The 27703-nt window shown below is 34.8% G+C and overlaps 1 protein-coding gene and 1 long non-coding RNA gene across 3 annotated transcripts in view; one reads left to right on the top strand and one right to left on the bottom strand.

The window, feature by feature from the left end:
* The window catches only part of LOC131032194 (ankyrin repeat-containing protein At5g02620), a 120682-nt gene that overhangs the window by 74207 nt on the left and 18772 nt on the right, over positions 1 to 27703 (top strand). The gene's annotated exons all lie outside the window — the stretch shown is intronic.
* LOC131032195 (uncharacterized) lies at positions 17455 to 22826 on the bottom strand. Its single transcript, XR_009103395.1, has 3 exons — positions 22713 to 22826; positions 21706 to 21968; positions 17455 to 17681 (listed from the first exon to the last, which is right to left on the bottom strand). It is a non-coding gene; the product is annotated as an uncharacterized LOC131032195 (long non-coding RNA).

Below are 27703 nucleotides of genomic sequence, written 5' to 3'. Positions count from 1 at the left end.
TAAACTTGAAATAATAAGTTTTTTTCTTTTTTTTCAACTTTTTTTATTTTTTTATCATTTTTGAAAAAAGTTATATTACATCAATCTACACTTAATTCTTTTAAAAATTCAAAAAATTCAAAAAATGATTAGTTTAGGTCTCCTTATGGTGGTTGTACATGAGGGGTTTTCAAAACAATAATTAGGGCCAATAAAAAATCAATTAAAAAATATTGAAAAAAATCCCTATCAATCTTCAGTGTCTTACAAATCTTTTCCCAATAAAAAAAACCTTTTATTTAGCTAAAAATATGGAAGTCATACACGTGCATTGTATTGTCTTGAAAAAGTGACTTTTAAGTGCTTCAAATTTTTAGATCAATTGTGACAAATCTTGAAAATCAAGAAAAACACTTCCACTTTTTGACTAAAAAGTAGATTCAACTTCTTTCACACACCCCATATATTTCATACGATAAAATATTATTATTTTTATTTAATTATGACATGCAACATGCAACAAACTACAACATTATGTAAGTTAATTCCCCTTGCTTCTAGAGTCTTCTGCCTATTTATAGCTTCCCAAAAATTGAACTGATTTATCTCTTTTCCCTTTTTAATAACCTACCATTTTTCACTCCTTTTTGCATGCCTTGAAATATGAAAAATAATATGCCTTGTTGGGTTTTGGTGCCTCTTGGTGTATTTTTAATATTTAAGTTTCTCTGCTAAAGTAGTACAAATTTTAAGAGACATAAATTTAGACTCGAGCACCTAATTGAGGTGTTTTTTATAAACTGGCGAGCTTTGAGTGATTTACGCCAGAATTGATCAAACATTCACCAAGGTCTCATTCAATTATTTAATCGTCCAAAATTCAAGTTGAATATTTTTTATAAGATTTTTAAACCTTCAAATGTTAGTATCTCACTATCAACCAATGATCTTTGGCTAATTTTTTTACCCTAGAAATTTTTTACAATTTTAAAGCTTTTGATAAATTTTTAGGTCTCTACATGCTCCAATACATAACTTATGAATGTAAAAACCTTGTAACTTCAATCCTTTTTGGACATTTTTAGAGGAATGAGCCACACAACATCCTCTTACAGAACCTTATTACCTATGATGCTTCTTTTATTACCCATTAAATTTCACAATTACTTAAACTTTCATCTTGCCTCTTTGATTACCATGCAAAAACCCTTCCCTAATCTAGTCTTTTTCGCATTCCTACTTATCTTCCTTATGCATCATTTCATCTTATCATCTTCACTGCATATGTTTCTTCCTCACATTAAGATCTTTTTCTCCATTCATTTTCATTCATCGTTTTGTCTTCGCACTCCAGCACATTTCATTCCTTTATATGTTCCTTTCATTCTTGATTTTTAACGGACCTATGATTACATCACCTCCCTCTTGGAGAAATTAGAATAATTATCTAATTATTTATTAATTAGATCATTTATTACTTTTTCACTTAAGCTAAACTTAGGTGCTTTTAGTGATCCAAATTTTCCTTTTCTAGATGTAGTTGAGCAAAATTTACCTCCTACTTTACAATGCTTTAGTTCTCCTAATTTTATCATTGGGGTTCCACACCTAAGGTTTCATTAATCCTTTATAAGGATTCACTCATTGATTATAATTGAATCTCCAATATTGTTTTGTGCAATAATTCAGAATTCGTTGGTTATTATAGTATACAATCTTTACTTGACCTCTTTTGTGTGACAGGTGTTTTCCTTGAAGATGAATCTTCACTCATGTGGTTGATCATCAACTCCTACATGGTATCAGAACTCTTTTGTCAAGTTCATGTCTGCATGCTTGAGGGACCCAACCTAGAGTGATTTTTTTGTGCACAATGAGCTCAAACAAAGGTTGCCATCGTGCCCATGTTAAAATCTGAGAAACATATTACAACCCAGAATCAAATTAAAAGAGGTAGATCAAATAAACTATAAATGCAAATAAAATGAACAACATAACAGTGATGCCGAGAGAAAAGTGATTTGAAGTGCTCCAAGGAAAAATAGCATCAGATTACTATCTCCAACTATATAAAAATACAAGCAAGGTAGTGAGTTTATATTGGCTAGGGGGAGGGGAGAGGTGACAAAATGGACCAATAGGGAGAGGCCACTATGTAGATTAAAGATAGCAAGAGCATCTTCCCAAGATAGAAAATGCCACCTCCCTTGTAGGATGTCGACACCTCAAATCACCCACTCACTAATTATACTCACTTTATTTAACCTAAGAAAGCTTAATAAAAATGTAAGAAAAACCAAGGAAAAGGGAAAAATATTAACCCAACTAGGAAAATAAAAAAACTACACTAACAACCCCACCTTAAGCATAGCTTAGGTGGTGAAAATATGGGTCCTGACAAATGAAGCCTAATGAGGTACCCATGTACATAGTATTTCCCGCAACAGGGAAGAAGCCCCCTCGCAACAAAGGAGAGTACGCCCCCCCAAGAATAGAGAGAAAAAGAAAGATGGAACTAAGACGTCCCCCTAAAAGAGGACATCTGTCGCACCCCAAGAAAAGCTCTCAAATGAATGAACTTGCTCTCAGTGAAGGGTTTGGTTAATATTTTTTTAGTCTAATATGATGTTTGATAGTATTTAAGATCAAGAACTTGCTTATGAATCAGCTCCCGAATGTAGTGTATGTGAATCTCAATGTGCTTGGTTCATTGATGATGGACTGAATTGCGAGAAATCTGAATGGCACTCTGGTTGTCACAAAAGATGACTGTAGGCTTTCAGAAGGGAATTCCTTAACTAAATGAGAATATGCTAAAGCCATATGGCCTCAGTAGCAGCATTAACTATTCCTCGATACGCAGCCTTAGTAGATGAAAGAGAAATAGCAAATTGCTTCTTGCTCGACCAAGAAATCGGACCAGGACCAAGACATAAGCAATACCCCAAAGTAGACTTGTGATTATGAGAATCGTCGACCCAATCTGAATCTGTATATCCAACCAAGTCAATATCCTCGACCACTACATAATGAATTCCATAACTGTGAGTGCCCTATACATAGTGAAGAATCTGCTTGGCTGCCTTCCAATGCAGCTCATGTGGCTCTTGCATGAACTTGGAGACCAGGCCCATAGCATATGAAATATTAAGCCCTCATGTGATTCCAATATATGAGGATTCCAACCAATTGGTGATACAAGGTAGCATCCACCAAGGTTGAACAATAAGAAGCCTCAAGTTTGACTCTTGATAGTAATGGAGTTGGTGTAGGCTCTCAAATGAATGAACTTGCTCTCAGTGAAGGGTTTGGTTAATATTTTTGTAGTCTAATATGATGTTTGATAGTATTTAAGATCAAGAACTTGCTTATGAATCAGCTCCCGAATGTAGTGTATGTGAATCTCAATGTGCTTGGTTCATTGATGATGGACTGAATTGCGAGAAATCTGAATGGCACTCTGGTTGTCACAAAAGATGACTGTAGGCTTTCAGAAGGGAATTCCTTAACTAAATGAGAATATGCTAAAGCCATATGGCCTCAGTAGCAGCATTAACTATTCCTCGATACGCAGCCTTAGTAGATGAAAGAGAAATAGGAAATTGCTTCTTGCTCGACCAAGAAATCGGACCAGGACCAAGACATAAGCAATACCCCGAAGTAGACTTGTGATTATGAGAATCGTCGACCCAATCTGAATCTGTATATCCAACCAAGTCAATATCCTCGACCACTACATAATGAATTCCATAACTGTGAGTGCCCTATACATAGTGAAGAATCTGCTTGGCTACCTTCCAATGCAGCTCATGTGGCTCCTGCATGAACTTGGAGACCAGGCCCATAGCATATGAAATATTAAGCCCTCATGTGATTCCAATATATGAGGATTCCAACCAATTGGTGATACAAGGTAGCATCCACCAAGGTTGAACAATAAGAAGCCTCAAGTTTGACTCTTGATAGTAATGGAGTTGGTGTAGGCTTACAATCAGCCATGTGAAATTGGGAGAGCATATCAAGAGTGTACGTAGGCTATCCAACGAAGATACCAGAGGGTGACTAATTGATCTCAATCTTTAAGAATTAGTGGAATAGGCCTAATTCAGACATCAAGAAATGATCATGAAGGGCAATTTTGACTGCCTTGATGTGAGATGAGTGACTTCCTGTGATCAACAAGTCATCAACATAGAGAACAAGGAAAGTGAGAGTATCATCCTACTGCAAAAAGTAGACGTTCAAATTAGAATGGCACTGAGTGAACTCAACTGACAAAAGGAAGGAGTCCATCTTGGCATACCGGGCTTGAGGGGCCTGTTTAAGGCCATAAAGAGACTTCCGAAGGCAACAAACAAGTGAAGGATCCTAGACGAATCCCTGTGGCTACTCTATATATATCTCCTCCTAAAGGTCACCATGAAGAAAAGCACTCTTCACATCCATCTGATGAACTTCCCAGCAATGGACTATAGCAATAGAAAGAACGGGTCAGATGGAATTCATCTTGGCAACTAGTGCAAAAGTCTCAAAGTAGTCAATCCTAGGAACCTAGGAGAATCCTTTGGTGACCAAATGAGCCTTATGATTATCAACCGACCCATCTGCAACAAATTTTGTTCAGTAGATCCACTTGCACTAAACAAGTTTCTTTCCCTTAGGAAGAGGGACTAAATCCCAAGTATGGTTCCTCTCTAAGGAATTGAATGCCTCCTGCATAGCAACATCCCACTCAGGGACACCTAAAGCTTCCCGAAAGGACTGTGGATCTGAAGCTATAGCAAAGAAGAGATGTGGAGCATGCTCGAATTGTGACCTTGTTCTTCTTGCATCTGAAGGATCACCGACCCAATCATCAGCTGACTCCAATGTATGACGAGACCAAAGAGGCCTAGTAGTTGGAGAATGAGGAGAATTTGGAGGAGAATCATCACCCTCTGAATGATGAGCAAGAGAGGAGGAAGATGAATCCACATCATCATCATCTGAAATGGAGGAAGAAGACTCCTCAGAAGGATCAGGAGGATTAAAATCCTCTGACGAACTATCATCATGAAGTCACAATGTCTCCATTGGATTGAAAGATGGACAAGTGGCAGAAGAAGAAATGGAAGTATCCTCCTCAAAATGAACGCTCCTTTCAATGAAAATCTCATGTGTGGTAGGATGGAGAAGCCTATAGCCTTGACACCATCTGGATACCCAACAAAAATGCAAGGCTTGCTCTGCGAATCCATAGCCTTGTGTTTCTCTATTGGAATGTGGGCCCATGCAGGAGACCCAAACACTTAGAAGTGTTTGACTATTGGTTTCTGACCAGTCCAATCTATATTTAAGGAGTTACCCCCTTCATAGCTCAATGAGGAACCCGATTTTGGATATAACATGCATAATTGATGGCCTCTGCCCAATACTGAGGTGCCAATGATTTGGAGTGAATCATTCAATTAGCCATTTCCTTCAAGGACCAATTCTTACGTTCTGCAACTCCATTTTATTGTGGAGTGAAGGGATCTGTGTGTTGAGGATCAATGCCTTCTGAAATACAAAACTACTCAAACCTCTGGTTGACATATTCCCCCATATTATCGGTGCGTAGAACCTTGATGGTTTTCCCTGATTGTTTCTTTGTAAAGGCTTTGAATTCCTAAAAAGTCTCAAAGACCTCAGACTTTTGTTTGAGAAAATATACAAATGTGTACCAGGAAAAATCATCAATGAATGTCAAGACATATTTGGCCACGTTAAAAGAAGGATGTGGAAAGGATCTTGCCAAATCACTATGAACTAGCTCCAAAAGTTGGGTGGCTCTCCATGCTTTGCCTCTATCAAATTTTTATTTAGGATGCTTATCAAGAATGTATCCTTGGCAAAATCCATCACAAAATCGAATAGAAGGCAACCTTATAACCATATCATGTTGACTAAGCTGCTACAAGTAGCAGTAGTTCAAGTGGCCAAACTATTGATGCCACAAACGACTCACCTCATCTGAGTGAGTGAGCAATGCAAGTGAAGGAGAATCGGGAACAAAGTGAGAAAAGTGATATAGCCTGGACTAATGATCTGCCTTTCCCACTGCAATTGTAGACCCATCGAGCATCTCACTGATTACCACTATTTTTGGAATCAACTCAACCCACTTGCTAGAACCAGTGTGAGTGATCTGATAGACAGAAAGGAGATTAATCAACAAAGATGGAACACAAAGCACATCTTGAAATGTTTCTTTGCCCACGTCAACAAACCCTCTCCCATGCACTTCAACAAGAGTGTCATCACCCAATAGAATAGATGGTATAGAACATGACTCCAAGGAGGAAAAACTATCTTGTGATGAATCCATGTGGTGCAAAGCACCCAAATTAATAATCCAAGAATTAGGTTGTGAAGCAACAACAACTAGGGCCTTGCTCTTTTCTTCCCCCTTACTTGTGTCTTTTGAATATTCTTGAGATGAACTTGGTATATCATAATCAAGCACCTTGATGTTGTTCTTTTCAAGAATATGAGACAAGTGATCAATTTGCTTCTTTAGACATTTATGTTCATCATGACCATTTTTCTTACAATAGGAACACTTAGTTTTCTCCTTCTTGAGCTTATAACCTTTTGAAGGAGATGCATCATTAGTTGCTCTTAGTGCAACCAATTTTTGTTCTTGCTTCTTTTCTCCTTGGTTCTTTTGTTTATTCTCTTGCTTAGAAGACCCTCTTTGATCTTTTGTGCCCTGATTTGCAGCCAAGGCATGATATTTAGAGGACTTAATTGTGCCCATTTGATTCAGCTTATCTTGTTCTTTTGAGAGTTCATTTGCAAAATCATCAAGAGAAGGCATTTTATAGCTGATTCCTAATGCACTTTTAGAGGAATAGAATGTAGAAACAAAAACTGAATAGTTTGGACCAAGTTTGAAAAGAATGCTTAGAACCAATTGTGAATCTTTCTTATCTATCCCACATGCCTTCAATTGCAATCTTACAACCTTTAGTTTTGTGAAGAAGTCTTGAATTGTATCAAAATTACATGGATTTAACCCTATTAGCTCATTCTTCGATTGGTGTCCTTTTGATTCATCTTGTTTACCAAACAACCCTTCTAAAGTTGTCCATACATTATTTGGAGTTGTAGCAGATCCAACATGAAAAAGAAGATCAGGAGATATAGATATGCATAGAGTACCATAAGTTTCATCACATTTGTTAAACCATTTTGGATTTTTTGCAGGTGGTGATGGTTTAGTTTGAAGACCCATAGATACTCTAAACAATCCTAACTTCTTAAGATAGATTGTCATTTTTGAGTTCCTCGCATAGTAGTTGTGAGTATTGGTATTGTAGTTTGATCGATTTTAATGTAGAAAGTAAGATTGCTTGTTGTGGGGAAAACAAGAAAGAAAAAACTCAAAGAAGGCACACGAGACCACCACCCCCCGCCCGCCCTGCTCCCCCGCCCCCACAAAATTGGAACTTTATAAGTTAGTGCATTTACAATTAAAAATAGTACTACTAGGTGGGAAATGACAAAATATTCACTTTTGCAAAAGACGACACTCAATTTTGAGTTACCAATCAAAAGTTATAGCAAAAACAAATTCATGTAAAATAGCCTATTTTAATATATCAACACTTTAAACTATAAAAACTGCACTTTGCTGATAACAAAGATGGCCTACCAACCACTCATTGGAATATAAAATCCAATGGTGTTAATTGTGAAGGGAAATCGACCCACGGCCAACTCAGGCCTGATTCTTCATCTTTGACAGGTGAAAAGAGGGAAAATAAAACATTCAGTATTCATGCGTAGACAAAAATCAACAAATTTTGGTGCCTTATATCAGCAAAAAATGGTCAATAAACCTGGCAAAAAGATCCCTGGGTCATAGTAGGGCTATGGTGCAACCATTTAAGGCTAGAAACAACAATAATACACCACAAAATTGATGAAAAATAATGTTGTGAAGATAAAAACGCCCCTCCAAAAAAGAAATTTTTGTCAAAGCCTTTGGTGTCCAAATATGGACAATCTTTGTATGAAAATGGAAGTTTTTGGGCCTTCTAGACACAATGGAAATGTCTATTTGGCCTCAAAATGCCTTATTTGAAAGTTGTCTTCCAGATCTGAGCTGCAAACCCCAGTTTTGTAACTATTGCAAATGATCTCCAAAAAGGATGAAACAAAAGCCAATCTTGACTTTATCGAGCCTCCTGGATGCAATGGAATAGTTAGAAATATTTCCAGAATACTCAAAATTATTGCAATTGCCCAGATCTCACAAAAAACATTTATGCAAAACAAAGATTATTGGATCTTCATAAACCTTTGTTGGTTCTCCAGATCGTGTAAAATATAAGAGAAAACACAACAAGATTTTACAAGATCTCTACAAATAATCTAACAAAACAAGCTCTGATACCATGTTAAAATTTGAGAAACAAATTACAATTCAGAATCTAATTGAAAGAGATAGATCAAATACATTGTAAATGCAAATGAGAAGAATAGCATAACAATATAATACCAAGAGAAAATTGATGTGAAATGCTCCAAGGCAACATAGCATCATATTACTATCTCCAACTATATAAAAATACAAGCAAGGTAGTGAGTTTATATAGGCTAGGGAGAGGGGAGAGGTGGCAAAATGGACCAATAGGGAGAGGCCACTATGCGGGTTAAAGATAGCAAGAGCATCTTCCCAAGATAGCAACTGCCACCTCCCTTGTAGGATGTTGACACCTCAAATCACCCACTCACTAATTGAACTCACTTTATATAATCTAAGCAAGCTTAATAAAAGTGTAGGAAAAACCTAGGAAAAGGGAAAAATATAAACCCAACTACAAAAATAAAAACCTACACTAATAGTCTGTAATGTCAAAAAACATAAGATTGATTGTCGTTTCATCAAAAATTCAGTAGTTAAAAAATTGGGTCAAATTGGTTGAGGGCACAAAAATAAAGGCAAAATTTGAGGGTAGCTGAAAATCAATGCAATTTGGAGCAAAACAAAGGTCACCATCATGCTCAAAAGGCCCAAAAACCCTACAATCACTTGTCAAATCATCGAAATCGAATATCAATACTTTTTAATTTTTATTTATTTATTTTTTTTTTTTTGGGGGGGGGCAGTTGTGCTTGCATACAAAAATTAGTAGTGTCGTACGAAGCATACGACAATACACTATGTAGGCATAAGGTCAAAAATTCGCGAAACTTTTGTGTAGCTGTTAATTTGTTTTAGCAAAAATTTTGCCAAAGTTTTCTTTGGAAAAATTTTAAAAAATAAAGTTTCATGTGGGTACCTTTTTTTTAGAAAGGGGGTTCATTTTTTATGAAAAGTCGAAATAGCATGTAAATGTTATGTACCAAGTTGTCACATCAGCCTACAACAACAAAATTTGGCGAACCTGCTAAATTTGTGGGTTTTTCTATATTTAGCACCCCTTAACTAATTTTGGTTGGCTCTATTTTTATCTCAAAACCCTAAATGACCTAGTCTCGATGTTTTGCTCATAACTTTGTCATATTGAAGCAAAATTGGGCAAATGAGATATTGTCGAAAAGCTAGCTTCGACGCTAATATGAAACTATTGGTGGTTTTGTCAAATTCTACACGAAATTTTTGTAGCAGACCTCCAAACTCATCCTTCATTTTTGCACTTTGAGGCCATATCTTGCACATCCAAACTCCTTTTTTTGAAAACCATATATCGTTAGAAAGCTCTCAGAGTCCCCTATTCAAATATTAGGTCCTTTTTCGTAGAATTTTCATTAGGTGCTTAGATATCTCAATCTAGTCCTTTTGGGCTACATGGAAATCAAGTCTTTATTTGTATTGAGGGTTTTTGTTTTTGTATCATTTTTTTATATTATCTCAAGGAGTGAATCATGGATAAGGGTTGTAGAATTAAATATTGTGGGAGGAATTAAAGAGGGCATGAATTGTGTCCTAATATCTCTCACAATTATTTTCAACTCTTGCTTGAGCATGCATCAAAATCTCAAGTTGCTCCTTCTCCACTTGCAAAGATGAATGTTGTACCTTCATTGACTAAGACTCTTATTCTTATTAAGAAGGATAATTTAATTATATGTCTTCTTGATTGGGATTCCTATTTCACAGACATTGCTTCATTGTTTGTGGAGTCTCACATTTCAAATTCAGTAGACACATTTGAGGGTTTATCTCTCCTATTTGATGACAGACATAGCACAACTATTGTCACATCATGTTTCTCTCTAGAGCTTGTTCAAAATCAATTTCCAGTGGTTCCTTGTTTGTCACCTTTTATTGTGATTGAGTATGCCCCTGATTGGTTTATGGCATCATCTTCCAAGGTCTCAACAATACATGAGTAGATTTCAAAGACGTCATCATCCTACATTCAGAATTTGTTTCCTACCAATTCTTATCCAAAATGGAAGGAATTTATGCATTTGTATTTGGTTTATCTTCTTCCCAAGGGGATAAATGTTGTTAGACATTACACTATGTTTTTCTTTAAAGCAATCACCATTTCTGTAGGACATTATACATTAAGGGGTGTAGGACATTATACATTATGGGGGGTTAGGTCGTCTCTCTTTCCTTCCTATGGAGGGATACTTGATTGTGTATACATGATGTATGTAGTTTGTGGGGGGTATCATTGAGTCCTTCATGCATCATCTTGTTATTTTATTCTCTCTTTTGGAGAGAATTTTTGTCCCACTAGGTTTTCTCCTTCTCTCTAGTTGTGAGAGTTGTATTACTTTGCATTGGTTTGTACATGAGTACCTAATCAAACCTAGTTGTTGGTACTCATTCATGCATGCATTTTGCATTCATCTTTGTCTCTTTAGATTATCCCCGAGTTAATCTTACGGTAGGGTATTGGTGTAATTAGGATAATTATCTAATTATTTATTAATAAGGTCCTTTATTACTTTTTCACTTAAGCTAAACACAAGTGCTATTAGTTATCTAGAGTTTTCTTTTCTAAATGTAGTTGAACTTAATTTAACTCCTACTTTGTGTTGCTTTAGTTCTCCTAATTTAAGCATTAGAGTTTTGCACCTAGGGTTTCATTCATCCTTTATAAGAATTCATTCATTCATTGTAATTGAATCTCCATTATTATTTTGTGCAATAATACAAAAATTGTGCACTCTATTGAGAATGGGTGTCTCAAACTTACTGGTTGAAATCTCCATCAGATGACTTTTGGTTTTAGCAAAGATCATTTTTCGATAAGACTCTTTCACTATTTTGGCGAAGTCGAGCATAGAAGGATTTTGATATGACTTTGGTCTTCACCAAGACTGGTTGAGCAGCCAGCCGAAGTTACTTCTTTCTCCGATGAGCTTCTATTTCGTTGTGATGGTGGAATGGTCTTGACAATGTGTTGTGGATATCAGTGTAACACCCGGGTTTAGTAAAACTCTGCAAGCAGTATGCAGAAGCCTTATTTCCTACCGATTTTGGTGAGACAAGTGGTAAGTCTTTCCGCCATGATAGGATTTTTGGGTGACATGAGAGTTCGGTGAGAGACTCCAAGCTAGTAGCCAAAGTTGTGGTTCTTACAAATGAAAGCCAAATCGGTGAGACTTTGTCGAGTCTTGGCGAAGTCAAGAGTTCGGTGTGACATTAAGAGGTCAATAAGACTCGTCTAACTAGGAGTCGAAGTCACACCCCATGTCGATAAGACCATGTCATTGAGACGTTGTTGAGTCTTGGCGATGAGCGGTTGCTTTCAGTGAGACTTCGATGTTTGGTAAGATTTTTCGAGGAAGAAGCCAAAGCCATAGTCCATGCCGAAAAGACAATATCCAATGCCGATAAGACAGGAGGGTTGTCTGGCTAACAAAGGTGATTTCGATGAGACAATGGAGATCAATAATCTCTGAGACTAAGGTGGGACCATGATGGACTTGGTTTGACCCGCTGAGTTGGATGCCAATGATTCATCCAAGCTTGAGCAATGGCAATTTGCTGTGAGTTCTTTGTGTTTATCTGATAGCTTGAGAGTTGGACAGTTGAAGCCATGGAAACTAAATCAAACCATTTTCTGTACAAAAGATATAAAGTTCTAGAAAATCAGTTATAGATGATGATGGTCGATTAGTGGTTATGTTGGATCTTGAATGTGAGTTAGTTGCAAAATAATTTGTAACTGTGGTCTGTGGGATTGAATTTGATTCACTGTTTTGTAATATTGCCAAAAACAAAGACTATAGAAGTACACCTGAGAGAGCAATTGGTATGTATCTTGTATGTAATCAATTTTACTGTAATATAAGTGACTTGCTTTGGTGTGTGTGTTTTTCACCCGTAAGGGTTTTCCCACGTGAATTCTGGTGTCAGCTTTGTGATTGTGAATCTTGTTCTTTACTCTGTTATTTCATTGTTGTGCATCTTAATGACTGTAATTGGAATTGAAAGTCATCCATGCTTCTTCTCTAAGAATTTGACATTTGGAAGACATTTTCCACACTCTACTTTCCTTACACACTCAACGTGATTTAATTCCCTATATGGCATGCGTAGGTTCATATGAAACTTTTCATGTATGTATTCCATTAAAAATGTCCTTATTAACTAAATTATTGTCATGTGTGATGATATTTAAATTATTGTTGTTACAAATGAGATGTTATATACATAATTTTATCACTTCCATAAGTCATATACAATACTAATAGCTTATTATTAACAATATAAAACAATCATAAATAATGTATAATAATTATTAAAATGAAAATTCATGAATGATATAACAATCATTTATAGTGTGTAAAATATATATTTTAGTCTTTAATGTATAATTATTATTTTCATTTACATAAGTAAAATATCTATACTAAAATAATATGAAGTTCCAATATTAAATGAAATCTATAATATATTCTAAGAAACCATAGTTAGAAGTAAAAACTCTTACAACCAATAACATGGTTTGAGGTACCAAGAAAAATCTTCAAGATAATAAATCCAACTATTGAAATGAAACTTACAAAGCAATCATTGCTTAGTAATGTTATATCACAAATTAAATATTTTACTTTCTAGTTATATCTCTATATACCCTCTATGTTTTATTCATAATTCCCTCTCTATCTTGAGGTATTTATATTGCTTAAAAACAAATATATTGACATGGTGAAATACCAAGTGTAATCTTGTCAATAATTTTGGATACCATCTAACAACATCAATGATAACATACATTAACTTATAAATCGCAATCATTTACATTGAATGTGTTTACATACTATTATTCTACAACTAACCTATTTTAGGTTTTAGACCATCTTTTCTCTCTTGGTTTATTAAACCTTATATACCATTTATTGTTATCCAGTTAAATCATAATTTTGGTTATGATATAGATTTTTTCCTAGATTAATATTGACAATACAATCATTTCTTAATGCTTCAAGATTTCTAAAGAAAAACTCAAGAACTAAATTCAATATTTATTCTCTCCTAAAACACATTCCTTGATAAGAGTTTAAAAAATATATATTTAAAACCACTAAAAATCCTACATCAAATGAACATATTACAATTAAATAATACCTACTTATTGTAGTTCTCATTCTTCTTAATTTATCCTTTCAAATTAGCTCTTTATGATAATTAAAATACACAAAAAATACCCCAAAAGAAAACTATAGAGTGTTGGAGCAAGCTCCCAAGACAAGATCACAAACTACAAATAACTTTTACATGAAGAGAGTGTTATTGTGAGGATTTTGGTTATTACTGAGAGGGGGGAGGGGGGTGAATCAATAATAACAATAAACTGAAATCTTCCACCAATCTGAAAATACTTCTCAAAACAATTCATAACTAGTACCGGTAACTACTCAATCAATCACTTAAAAGTAGATTTACCAAACTACTCATTCATGTGTTCATCAACGTGTAAGCAATGTAATGATATCAAATCCACACATAAACAAATCAACCACCATATGAACATTGATATTTTTCACGTGGAACCCAAATGGGAAAAACCACGGTGCGAATTGGTACCCACAAAATTTGCATTCTTTCGAAATGCGCCCTATTAAAAGCCTAGCCCGGTTAGGAGCTTTACAATAATGTTCAGTTAAGAGCAGACCTTGTTAGGAGTCACCCGGTGAAGGGATTTTAACCTCAATCCTATTAGGAGTAACCTTGCTAAAGGATTTAAACTCAAATTAATGAGCCACCCGGTGAAGGGATTTACAATATCAGGCCTGTTAGGACCTACCCGGTTAAGGGATTTTAATACTGCTGTAATTGTTAGGGAACAATAGGTAACGACCTGATCACACCACTCTCTACTTGCTAGTACAGATCCATTTCAGCTCCAATCTGCTTCACACATGCAGACATCTCGATCTAGTTCGACACACTCTCCTTCTCTAATCACTGACACAGAAACTCTTCTCAAACTCGACCTAAATACACTTTTCAACTAGGTCGGGTACATAATCCAAACTAAATTTAAAATACATTGAATTTACATCATAGATCATATCAAATCATTACAGGTTATTACAACAAATTTCAAGACAATTACAATCGTTGAATGATCATAACACATCATCACACATCGATCTGATAAGTTGTCAAACCCTTATCATATTTTGCTAAGCACTTCGTTGTTTTTAAAGAAATTGGCTCCTTGAATGCACTCAAATAACATCTTATCCATTCACACGGATTCTGACACATCACCACTAAGATAAGATCATGAAAAGATTTACTGCCAAACCATAAAACATCACCGGTTAAAGATCTTGTCACTAGTTCTCAAACCCTACACTGAATATACAACAGTCAATTACAAATATGACTTCAGGTTCTCCAAACATGATGTGGTACGTGTCATAGACTCATTACAATGTCATAAGCATACATGTCAGACCGTAACACCTAACTCAACATGGATCTCTACCACAACCATCTCCTTCACTGTTCCTGCTTACTAGTTCACTGTCAACTTAGCAAACATTACATTACCAGTTAGGCTTAGATAGCTTAGATGATATACAAACATAAACAAACATGGTTGTCATCAATGACAACACAAATAACTGATCATAGAGCATCATATCATAATTATATCATCACCAACAGTTCATCAATATATCATCACCAATAGTCCATCAATATATCATCATCATCATTTACAGGTACATCATCATCTCTATCAGTTATGCCAACAGAGAGAAATGATGCATTTCACCTTAGAATGAAAAGATGTATTGAGATATATTGCAATGTGTACAATAGACTTCTTATATAGGCAAAAGATAAGAGATGAGAGAACATAGGATGATTACATATCTCAGTAGGATGAGAAGGTAGGTAGAGAGTATTTAAACATCAACTATCGCTCAACAACCCAACTAATAAATGCACCTAAAATATTAAATGCTTAAGTTGAACTTAATCGTGAGTAAATAATATTTACTCCAGCATCCCCTCTTAAGTGCAACTTAGGGAGAAGAATTCTTATGCAAAATACAATATGATATAATGATGGGTCTGAACAACTAGGCCATGTTAGGTACCCATGTACAACTAATCATGTAACTAATCTCTTACAAACAAAGAAAAGGAAAAAACCTCATGGGACCAAACTCCTCTCCAGAAAAGAGATAATGAAAATGAAGGTAAGTGATAGGATGAGTGATGAATGGACGTCTCAACACTAACAACCCCCAAGAACTAGATCCATAATGAGAATCCAATCAATAACCTCCCCATGGGAAGTAAGATGAGAGACTGTGTATGCCCTTATTAATGAATGGTAAATGTTTGAAGACAACAAGATCCAATGCTTACAAAACATTTGTCTCCCCTTAGGAAGAAACAAAACCATGTAGAGATGCAGATATGCTTCCCATTCTAGATATGAATTGGTAGGAAGTGGAATCCAAATGTACAATGATGTTTCTAAAAATTGCTCATGTGTCTCCTTGTCCATGAAAGACAATGATGTCACAATCCAACTAGGTACATGCCCAAATAAAAAAGAAAGTGACAAATTGGAACTATGTGGAAACTGATGTAGAACAAATTCCAAAGATGAATATGATGTAACATGAATGCAATGATTGTCATCAAAAAGGAGAGAAAACCCCTCAAATAAATATGCCCTCCAAATTTGTAGAAGAAGAATGAGAAGCCAAGTATAAGACATTAGATTGGAATCCAGCCTACAACCACAAATCTAAAATATTGAATGTGTCCTCCATACAAGTCTAAAAGACAATGATGATCATGTTGATCAAGAATGATGGGAGTCTCAATCAAGGACTCTGGATAAGAAGTCAATGGATGTGAAGGTGGATAAACTATCTCAGAAGAAGAATCAAGAGCCTCTAAAACAAGCTCATCCTCATATGAAATCTCAAAATATTCCAACGTCTCAAATTCCCATAATAGTATCATAATCATAGGGTATCTTTTCTATAGGATGAAGAAGCATACTACAATCTAAAAGAGGATCATTTGGGAATGGTTGATTAGTGAGTCCAAAAAGCATGAGGACACTCAAAATCAATAATAGACCCCAAAATGTCATCATCTACATGCATACCAATAACTCCACATTATCCATTTTGCAATTTCAAGCAAATCTCTTACTAGGTGTGCTAGGTAGAGGAACTAGATCATACAAATGTAGCAGCAACATTTGAAGCCATTGAAGATGGGTGATAATGTCATCTCTCCATTGTGTATAATTCCCACTCTTTTCTAACGAATCAACATAATTTGTATTGGATACAATACATTATTTACAGAATGTCTTTTGTATTATATTTAATAGCTTGAAAAAGCATTATATATCACCAATAAACAAAAATAACGATTAAAGCTTTAATTGTTCTATGTTTGTTATGCCTAACTTCAAATTGAAATTGAAGGATTTTTCCAATTAAGAGCTTCTCTAGAAAGAGATTTGCGTTTACTTCCATTTTTGAAAATAATAATTGTACGAGGATACAAATAGAGTCCAATTCTACATGTCAATGTCAACAAAGGTATCAAAAAAAGATTAAATGGAAAACCCATTTACAGACAATGACAATTCTTCAAAAAAAAAAAACAACAGACAGCAAACTCAAAGATAGAGCCTAACATATATATAGAAACTCCCAAGATGATAAAAAAAAATAGCCAAAGAGGGAAAAAAATGAAGTAGAAATCTGATTGACCCAAAAAAAACGCCCCTTTAGTGCATAGAAGCTCAATAAGCAAAATATGTGGCATAGAAGCTCAATAATCAAAACATGTGATCGGTTCTCAGGCCACGTCAGTTCAAAATACATTATCATTCAAGTCAATTGGGCGCACGGGCGTTGGCAAAAACTTTCTACTAGCACTGGAATCATGTGTCACTGCCATGCTATAAAAATAGTAAAGAACAAATACCACACAAGAAATGTGGGACTGAAGTCCCACATGCCACACCAAAAAAAAGGCTACGGATGGGCCCAACCTTAATTACTTTGCATGGAAGTGAAAAACCATGGGCTGATTAAAGAATTTGTATGTCGTTGGAACCCGATCAACAACTTGAAACAACAACCAAGATGCGATATCGGCCCAACCATGGATTAATGTGTAGGCCAAACCGAAACAAGTAGGATCATCAAACTACATCCAGATGATATAAAACCCTCCATCAAAAAATGTTGATCCAGTATGCTGCCAACTGCCAAAAATAGGTTTCCAATTTATCAAATATGATCAACCAATCTAAGGAGTCCCAATCTCAATGCAAATCATGGCAGTAAACAAAAAACATATGAACCACACAATTTGCAGACTCCACTATCACACCATTGGCGACTCGCCAATACTTTCAACAGTTGTTCAAACAAAGCAGATAAATGGCGATTAATCAAATAAACCAGAGCCAAAACAATCGTAAGGTCAAATCAGATCCAAATGCATTGCCATCACAATCTTTAGAAAAATTGCAAACTACAAAGTCGTCCAGGCAAACAAGAGCTGCAGAGCAGCTAAGTTCCTGCCGAGGTGTGGTAGGATAGTTGTGCAGTTGTTTGTGTGGTAGGATAGTTGTGCTGTCGTTGACAGATTTGGAAAAAGTGAAATAGTATCAGCACCGATTAAATTTTATTTTGATTTAATTGCTATAAGAACTTTATTCATTTCATAAAATATGCCATATACAGTTAAATTTTTATTTTGATTTAATTGCTATAAGAACTTTACTCGTTTAATAAAATAGCACAAGGTTAAACCATATACACTCTAGAAATATGTGTTTTAACAAGGAGAACATTTCTAAGAAATGAGAGGAATTGGGAGATATAAAATTAATCCTCCAACCATGCAGAAAAAGCTCTGGTGCATGATCATCTAACTTCCCTTTCTAGTATAGAAAGCATAAAGAATGGCAAATATTATGAAGCCTTATTTTAACTGCTAAAACATGGTGAAACACCACCCATCTCAAGACTATACGTTTGATCGTAGCCCTTCGTTTTTGCATAATCTGCCAAATTAGAAGTAAACCTAAAGTAAATGAGGGGAATTTTAATTCTGTTAACTTTCTTAATATGGAGGGAATCCAATCGATTACCTGTTTCTGTCTAAATCCAAGATGATAAAACGGTCCAACATGCATACTCAAGACTATACGTTTGATCGTAGCCCTTCGTTTTTGCATAATCTGCCAAATTAGAAGTAAACCTAAAGTAAATGAGGGGAATTTTAATTCTGTTAACTTTCTTAATATGGAGGGAATCCAATCGATTACCTGTTTCTGTCTAAATCCAAGATGATAAAACGGTCCAACATGCATACAAAGAATCATAAATAAAACTTATCTATGGTTGTGTATCAAGTTCAGCTGCGTCATGGACATAGCTAATGATAACAGTGTCATCTATGTCAATCACATGAAGACCTAGCCTGTGAAAATGGGCCATACACGAATGCATGAATCATTAATCATTAGTTCTGACTGGTGTTAATCTAGTAGTACATAAAAAATTATAATGATATTTTTGGGGGATAAAAACAATTGTTACGGACTACTGTCAATAACTGTTGAAACTCAAATTCTGATGTGTTGTTGTCTTTAATAGACATGAATACTTTGCAAGAATGCACTGTAATCTTTACATCTGCAAAGCTGGTATCTGTTGTGAAAATTTGTGACACCTAATAATTTTTCCCCATTTTTTAAAGGACATAGTAAGCTATATGAAAACATTCTTCTGGAAAATCTAAAAAATTAGATATCACTAAATAGTATGAACTTTTGCAAGTATTCCTAACTTAAGATCCACATTCGAAACTAGTTTTAATCTAAATATATAGAATAAGACAACCATAAGTGACATCAAATTGAAGTTGTAAATAAAATTCAGTAAATGTGTGTTATTATGTTGTACATTTTATTTACAAAACTAATTCCTATGTTGTACATTTTATTTACAAAACTAATTCCTATGTTGTGCATTTTATTCATAGAACTAATTCTAAACATTGTTTACCAATTAAATATGTTGTACATTTTAATGACAAAAACTATTAAAATGATTTGAACAAGATTCGACTCAGAACTAGATTCCATGTTTGAGAGCCTGAAATTCATGGTAGAACATTATTTCCAAAAAAATAATAAGGTTGTCAAAGTTTTATTATAGTCCAATGAAGAAACAGACACCACTGACAAATCATCAAATTTGAGGGAATTGTCTAATTTCAATTCACTCTGCTCAGTATGGCATTTGCATTCGCTATATCAGTTTCACCGTGTTCTATGTTCGTGTTCTATGTTTTGTGTTCTAATCAGCAAAGTTTCATAAGGTTATAAAACTTTTTCAATTGAATGATGTCCAAAGCAAGCAAAACATTTATAGTGTTCAAATAAAGCATTAATCACTTAATGGGAATGTTATAAAATCATCTGAGCTCAAATTTGGGAAATGATATATTAAATGTTTTAAGGTAAGTTGTATATTGAAAAACTGTACATGATACCTTAACTCGTTAACAATTAAATTTCATGCATTCAATCAATTCAGATTCTAGCAATAAAATAAGATATATTAGTTGCTGAAAACAACCAATATAACAAGTTCAGATAATGTAATGCAATAGTTTCACCTTTTTCGAACAGCATTATCTTTTATACTGGAAATTATAAGAGAAATGGGTGTGAAATTTTCTCTACTTCTTTAATCTACACCTACATTACCCTACATTACCATGCCAAAACAGGAATGTTCTATATCATGTAGCTTAGTTGTATGATGTTGGAGTAATCATCGGTAATTCAAAAGAGTGAATATAGGTTTCGTCACTTAGGGCTATATAATTTTATTAAATAAGTGGGGAAACGCAGGACTGAAATTTATGAAGAGGAATATCATAAGCCCTTGGGGAAAAGTATTGGTAAAGTTGTTCTTTATATCCATAACGGGTTCAGTCTGTTTGTCATTGGATCAATGAACCTACTACTACATAGACTGTTTCAAATCTGGATTAATTAGGGTGTCCATGTTATTAGGAAGGTATATGTGCAACAGTGCAAGGTGTGCTATGAACCCAAGCAATGTCCTGAAAGCTTGACTTTTGCAGGTTTGTGAGTTCAGCATTATTTCACAAATACAGAATAATCCTGCCTATTCAAAAGAAACATTATTCATGTAGGAGGGAAGACAAATGATTAGAATATAAATTAAATCCCAAACATATAAAATTTAATAAAATACAACTATATATTATTTAACATAAATTCACTAGAATACAACAGTATTTATTATATTACAATCATACAATACAATACAATACTCTTTTTAACATCTTCACAATCAGTATTGTGTCTTGAATAGCTTTGTCCAAAACAAACAACCAAACATGGTAGTGACAAATACCAAGCAGACATAAGCATGGCCAAACGATATTACATAATAATAAATAGACTCACCGTGATCTTATTTGAGTGTTAAGGAGATATAGATAAGAATCTATAAGCATTCTGAAAACATGTATCATGAGAAATTATATAGAAAAAACTAAATATTTAAGTTCTAATTTTTATTAAAATGGAAAGCTGGCAGTGTATGCAGCTAGAGTCCAGCACATTCATATCATTTGAGTGGATAGTAATTGCCCTAATCAAATAGATATGTCCACTACCCTAGTTAAGTAGGTTTAAAACAGATTTGAAACCAAACCCAGAAAATGAAAAAGGCTATAAACAAAATCATAATCACTAACAGTGTGCTTCGTGAATGAGTTGTCGATGAGTTTTGAGCAAATGCAGAGGGCTTTCATGCCTCCCACTTCACCTATCAGTGTGAATAATCTTCCTTCACAAAAGTCGGGGTTGTTGTAAGCATGCACACAGGGCTCATTATTTTCCATGGTAGCAAGGCAAAGAGAAATGTGAAGATGTACCTATAGTAAATTCTAAAACATGGGCACTCTACAATTATGATTCTGGAATTCCCTTCCCGTTCCTGCTTAAAAACTTGAAAAATTCCTGGAGGTAACGGTCTTGGCAACCGTGGGAAAAGAAATGGATTTGAAACAAATAATAGTAAATTAATGCTTTAAATCTAAACAGATTTCAAGCAGCAAAACATCATCAAGCTACACACCAAGGGACAATTTTCTATGTTTCATTAACAAATAAATCTTGCAAAATTTGTGAAACCCTAAACAGTAAAAAGCATTTCCTGAAAGCAAAGCCTCACCTGGGAAAATCACCAAATCTGTGAAAACTTTCATGGGCTCAAGCAGCTGGATGGTGCTAAATTGTCTCACCATCAAGGTAATAGGCATTCTCAATATGCAAGGAATCTACCATCGCACAACCTATATGGAAAACGTGGATACATAAAGAAGATATGTGGACTCTGTGTAAGGTGCATGCAAAAATGTGGAAGCGTAGACCGCAACGTATCTAACTAGATCTTGAAATACAGTCCCAGTGACATCGTGGAATGTGTCTTAGCTCCTGCAATACACTTTTCTCTATCAGTTTATTTCTGTCAGTTTTAGCTCGATCAAATAAGGGAAAAATAAATTACGAAAATTTAATATTTAAAAAACTTGATCTTTCCATGAATGAACATAACATTAACATAGATACAAACAGAAATATAACAAGAGAGCAATTTCTGATTGGCAGCTTCCTATGAGTTTAATCACGAGTTAGTAAAGAAAGCCTCCCCTATAGTTTCCTGCTGGCAGGAACTAATAACAACTCGAACCAAGCAAATAATTCACAAGCTAGGCTGAAGAGATAGCCCACAAGAGAGGATTACAGCTGCTGTGACACAAATAAATGGGTTGACAAACCAAATACACAACTGAAACTCAATATGCCAGCCAAGGAAACGGTGCATGCAATGAGACGAGCCTGCATGAATAGAAAAAACCCCAAAAGAAAGTAATCTGACAACTTTAAAGATGGCGTTGTCCAGCGAAGTACGATGCACCCAACTAATCAATAAAAAATGCGGCCTCCACATATAAATGATCACAACTACAAACCACAGCCAAAGGGAATACAAAATTGGCCCTCAATGATCGATGCATATGTGACTTTGAGTGATTGGACAAGCCACCAGTGAATAGGGCAAACAGAAATTTGCAGTCTTTAACAATCAAACTAAAGATGTAGATATAATAAATAATCAGGAACGAACAAATAAAGAACGTTAGGGTCTATCAAATGAAATGGTGAGAGATATATCACCAATCAGTAAGATTCTTGGGACCTAAACTGCTCTGGTGAGGGCTCTCGATGCCGAAAAGAAACGCTAGCCGTAGGCTTAGATACCAAATGATATATTTAACCACAGAATGAAATGATCCAAGATACAATATGTACAATAGCTTGTTTATATAAGAGATGAGATAACATAGGATGAGGCCATGTTTCTCAAAAGGATGAGAGGGTAGGTGAACATCAATTAGAATTCAACATCTCAGCTAATAAATGCACTTAAAACAATAAATGTCTAAGCTTGAGTATTATTTATTCTAACATAAAGTAATAATAAAGTAAATTTGACAACACCAAAAACCAATTCCTTCAAAAATTAACCATTTCTCCACTTTCATCTCCAAACCAACAATGACACAACTAATAGTCTTCTATTATCTTTGGCTCCAATAATATTTCACACAACATTCATTAATTTATCATTAAATCTGATTTGAATAAGTTCACCTTTAAAAGTAAACTTTTCAGTAGGTCCTGACTTACTATTTTAGGATAATTGACTTTACTTTAAATAATTATTATTATTTTTAGAAAGAGGACATAACATTTTCCACTAGATTAATATTCACAGTAAAGTTATTTCTTAATACTTCAAGATTTTTAAAGAAAAACTCAATAATTAAATTCAACATTTATTTACATCTAAAACGCATTCCTTGATAAGACTTTAAAAATAACCATCTTTAAAACCACTAAAAATCCTATATCAAATGAACATACTGCAAGTAAACAATACATATCTATTGTAGCACGCACTCATTCTTCTTAATTTCTCCTTTCAAATTAGTTGAGTATGATATCAAATTATACAAACAATTCCCAAAAAGAAGACAATAAAGTAATAATAGAGTAAATTTTATGATGCCAAAATCCAATCCCTTCAAAAATTAAATCATTTCCCCGCTTTCATCTCCAAACCAACTATGAAAATAATTTAAGCACATTTAATAGTTCTCTATTCTCTTACTTCTAAGATAAGTATTTAGCAACCATTTCAACATAAACTTTCCATTAAACTAGAGGAAACTCAAAATAGCTAACAAATAAATCAATACAACTATAACTTCAAAGGCCACTAAAAAATTCAAGATTGTTACATTGAATGGAATTGTCTACCAACTAGATATTAAATTCTCTATCCCTCACTTCCCACCTTTGGTGATGTGGATCATTAAAAATGGCATCATTTCTACATAAATGAAATTCAATGCAAAACATTAACCCTCTCACCAATTTGATCTTAATTTTTTATTTTTATTTTAAGTATGAGTTTTTATATTTCCTTATTTGATAATATTTTAAAATGTATAAATTTCTCTAAAGTTTAACTCATTCATTCCTAGGACCAATCAAATATGAAACTTAATCAAGATCACCACCTTAGTCATATATTCTAATATTCTTAGGACCTTTGAAGATTAATAAAAAATTATGACAAATATTTTACAGTGAAATCCTTTAACAAAGTTATATTTTTCATTTAAGATGAATTAATAGTCTTGGACATGTACAATAGATAATTATATATGAAAAAACACAAAGCATAACTACACTAGTGAAAATGTGTATTCTACTTCCACATATACATTTATTGAAGTGTAACACATATTTCTAATTATGTGTATGTGCAAGTATCTATAAAATCTAACTTTTCAAAAAAAATTAACTAAAATAATCAATGACCAAAATAATTAGATTAAATGACAATGAATAGCATAGAACATTAAATAATTGGGATAACTCGACCCTACAATCACAAATCATATCGCACTAATGAAACTATAAATATATTGTTTGTTTTTTTTCTTTCACAAATTTATTTTGTTTAACTTAACCAATCCTTCACAAAACTCCTTATTCCCATAACCAAAAAATGTCATTATATTAGTAGTACCATCTCATTCAATACAAATTGAGTACATATAAATAAACTAATTATATGTAATAAAATTATGTAATAATTTAGGAGAATAATCTTATATTATATAATTTAAAAATTCTAATTTAAATATCATAATATCTAACATAAGTTTCACGCCAACTCAATTAGAAGAGAAAGTCATAATTATTATGACAATCAAGAGTGTCAAAAGATAAAAACCATATAAAAATGTGACGCGGTATTAATATTACATAATAAATTAAGCCAAAATTGGAAACTAAAATGAGGGATTTCACATTCAATAAGTTTTATCTATCCAATAAGCTTACCAACTAGTTTGGACATCTCAGTGTTCTAAAATGCATTCCATACTAGAGATTCATTTGGGATGTGCACAATGACAAAATAATTTGAGATGCTTTCTAAGATAATAAGAACATTTGATGCAAGAGCATCCCCGGTTCACAACAATCTTGCATCCACCAAAAAAAAAAAACATTTTCTTTTCTATTTTGTTTTATGTTTGCAGTTTCAGTTTTCCTTTTTGTGTGTCCCAGTTTGGCTCACCGGTTCCTGTGGAGTTGGATTCTACTTGAAGACCTGATTATCCTGCTTGCTTTCTAACCGCATCTCATTTGAATTACTTTTTGACAAGATATCACTATCGGTTCCCTTGACAGTTTCTTGTTACCGGTTGTTCCTTTGTTATCAATTGCCTGAGACCTATTCTAATGATCTACCGGAACCCATTTTGAAGCTTGCAGAGCCTTGGGCGTTGATCTCGATATTGCTTGGCATGTGGCTGACCTTCTATGTTTCATCCTTTGGATTTTTCGGAGGAATCTCTTGGTGGAGGCCGGCCTTATTCATTTTGCACATTAGGTCTTGCCCTTCGGGTTTTGATCCTTTTGGGCCGATCAGATCCTTTGGATCGATATATATATATATTTGTAATCATGCTTTAGAATCAATCAATCAGAGAATCAAGAAGTATCATATAGATAGATTGTGCCTAGAAGATAGATCTCTTGATTCAAGATCCCAGTGTGACCTATTCTACCAGGCCTGTGTGCTGGTATGTTGTAAGCCGGTTGTTACTGGTTGGATGTAATTAACTTTCATACAATAAAACTATTTGTCATGCATTGCCTCCATCATATATGTGTGTTTCTGTTGTGTTAACTCTTGCTGACCGGTTTGGACTTATCTCCTCGAGGTCCCTCTTCACCGATGATTGCTTCAAGTGGTATCAGAGTGAAGTTCATTCTGGAGGTTGCGTGTCTTGAATCTTGTTGTAGGGTAGTGGATTGTGGATCTGACCTGCAATTGCAAAGGACTAGCGTGGATCAATGGCCCGAAGAGGAACTAGGAATGGTGGAGCGTGTGGGAATGCAGACCCTTCTGTAATGGAGATGTTGCGAGGAATAGCAGCCCAGTTAGAAGTCGTGGAGACAGTCAAGAGAAGAGGCCGACATGTTGAGGATGTGAGAGAATATGAAGGAGAAGAAGCCTCGGTAGAGCAAGTGAACCTATCAGCAGTTGATCTAGAGGAGGAAAGGTTTTTAAGGGTTTTGAGTAGGGCGAACACTAAACCTTATTTTACCCCACCAAAATATGATGGGAAGTTAGATTCAGATGAACTGATGGATTGGATCTCGAAGATGGAGAAGTATTTTGATTTTGAAAACACTGTAGAAGAAAGGAAGGTGAAGTATGTATGTACTCAGTTGAAGGGTCATGCATCTCTTTGGTGGGAGCACTTGCAAGTTGATAGGCAAAGAAGAGGTAAAGAAAAGATTAAGATGTGGGATAGGGTGATTGCTAAGTTAAAATCAAAGTTTGTCCCGACAAATTATCAAGTAAATTTGTTCTGAAAGTTGCAAAATCTGAGACAGAAGGAATCTAGTGTGAAGGAGTACACCGAAGCATTTTACAAGTTGAACATCAAATCTGGACATGATGATAAAATTGAACAAATTGCAAGATATTTGAACGCATTGTGGATGTCTATACAAGTTGAACTCAGTATGATCAAACTAGAGAGTGTTGAAGAGGCTTACCAGTATGCAATAAATGTTGAAGAGAAATTAAATAAGAGGCATGAGCAGAGACAGAGAGGTAGAAGATTTCAAGGAGGAAGAGGATACACTGGAGGAAGAGGAACCATTATAGGTCAGAACAAGGACAAGGGAGTGAGCAAGGAAGGTAATTCGTACCGAAAGGATGATAGAAATTTCTACTGAGGGATAGAACCAGATGGTTACCGGAATGAGAACTTTGGAAGACAAGACAAAAGGACATTCAAAGGAACCTATTTTAAATATGGAGGAGAATGACACCATGCATTTGAGTGTAAGAAGTTAGAGGCTACCGGAAGAGTAGTAGTGGTGGAAGAGAACCCCACCGAATCAGACAATAAATCAGAAGATGGAGAACTGTTGATGATGAGTAGAGCTTTGTGTCATACCGGAGAAGATAAAGAACCCTTGCAGAGGAAGAACTTGTTCAAAACCAAACGTAAGGTATCTAGGAAGTGTTGTAAAGTTGTTATTGACAGTTGTAGTTCAGATAATCTTGTTTCAAAAGAGATGGTGAATAAGTTGAAATTGGAGAGATTGAAACACCCTAGAAGCCCTACCAAAAGCATGGATTCAGGATGAACATGAGTTGTTAGTAAGTGAACAGTGTTTAGTAAGATTGAAAATTGGGAATTATCAAGATAAATTTTTGTGTGATATTATGCCTATGGACATTTGTCATCTTTTGTTGGGAAGACCTTGGTAGTTTGATAGATAGGCAATACATGATGGGATAAAGAATACATACATTAAATTGTGGCCAATGGGATGAAGCAAACCCTGTTGCCTTTGGAGGAACCTTTGAAGAATGAAGTCTATACAAATACCAGAATCTGCCTAGTGGATCGAATAAAGTTCATAGATGGACTGAGACATGAGAATGTGTGTTTTGCCTTAATTCCTAAGAAGACTGAGAGATTGGAACCAGAGGGAGAACACCCGATAGAAATAAAAGATTTGCTAGCAGAATATAAGGACATCATTTCAAATAATGTACCTGA

This window comes from Cryptomeria japonica, chromosome 4 (assembly GCF_030272615.1).
Source record: "Cryptomeria japonica chromosome 4, Sugi_1.0, whole genome shotgun sequence".
Taxonomy (NCBI): domain Eukaryota; kingdom Viridiplantae; phylum Streptophyta; class Pinopsida; order Cupressales; family Cupressaceae; genus Cryptomeria; species Cryptomeria japonica.
Note: the sequence above shows the minus strand (reverse complement) of the source record. Positions and strands in the feature narration are given on the sequence as shown.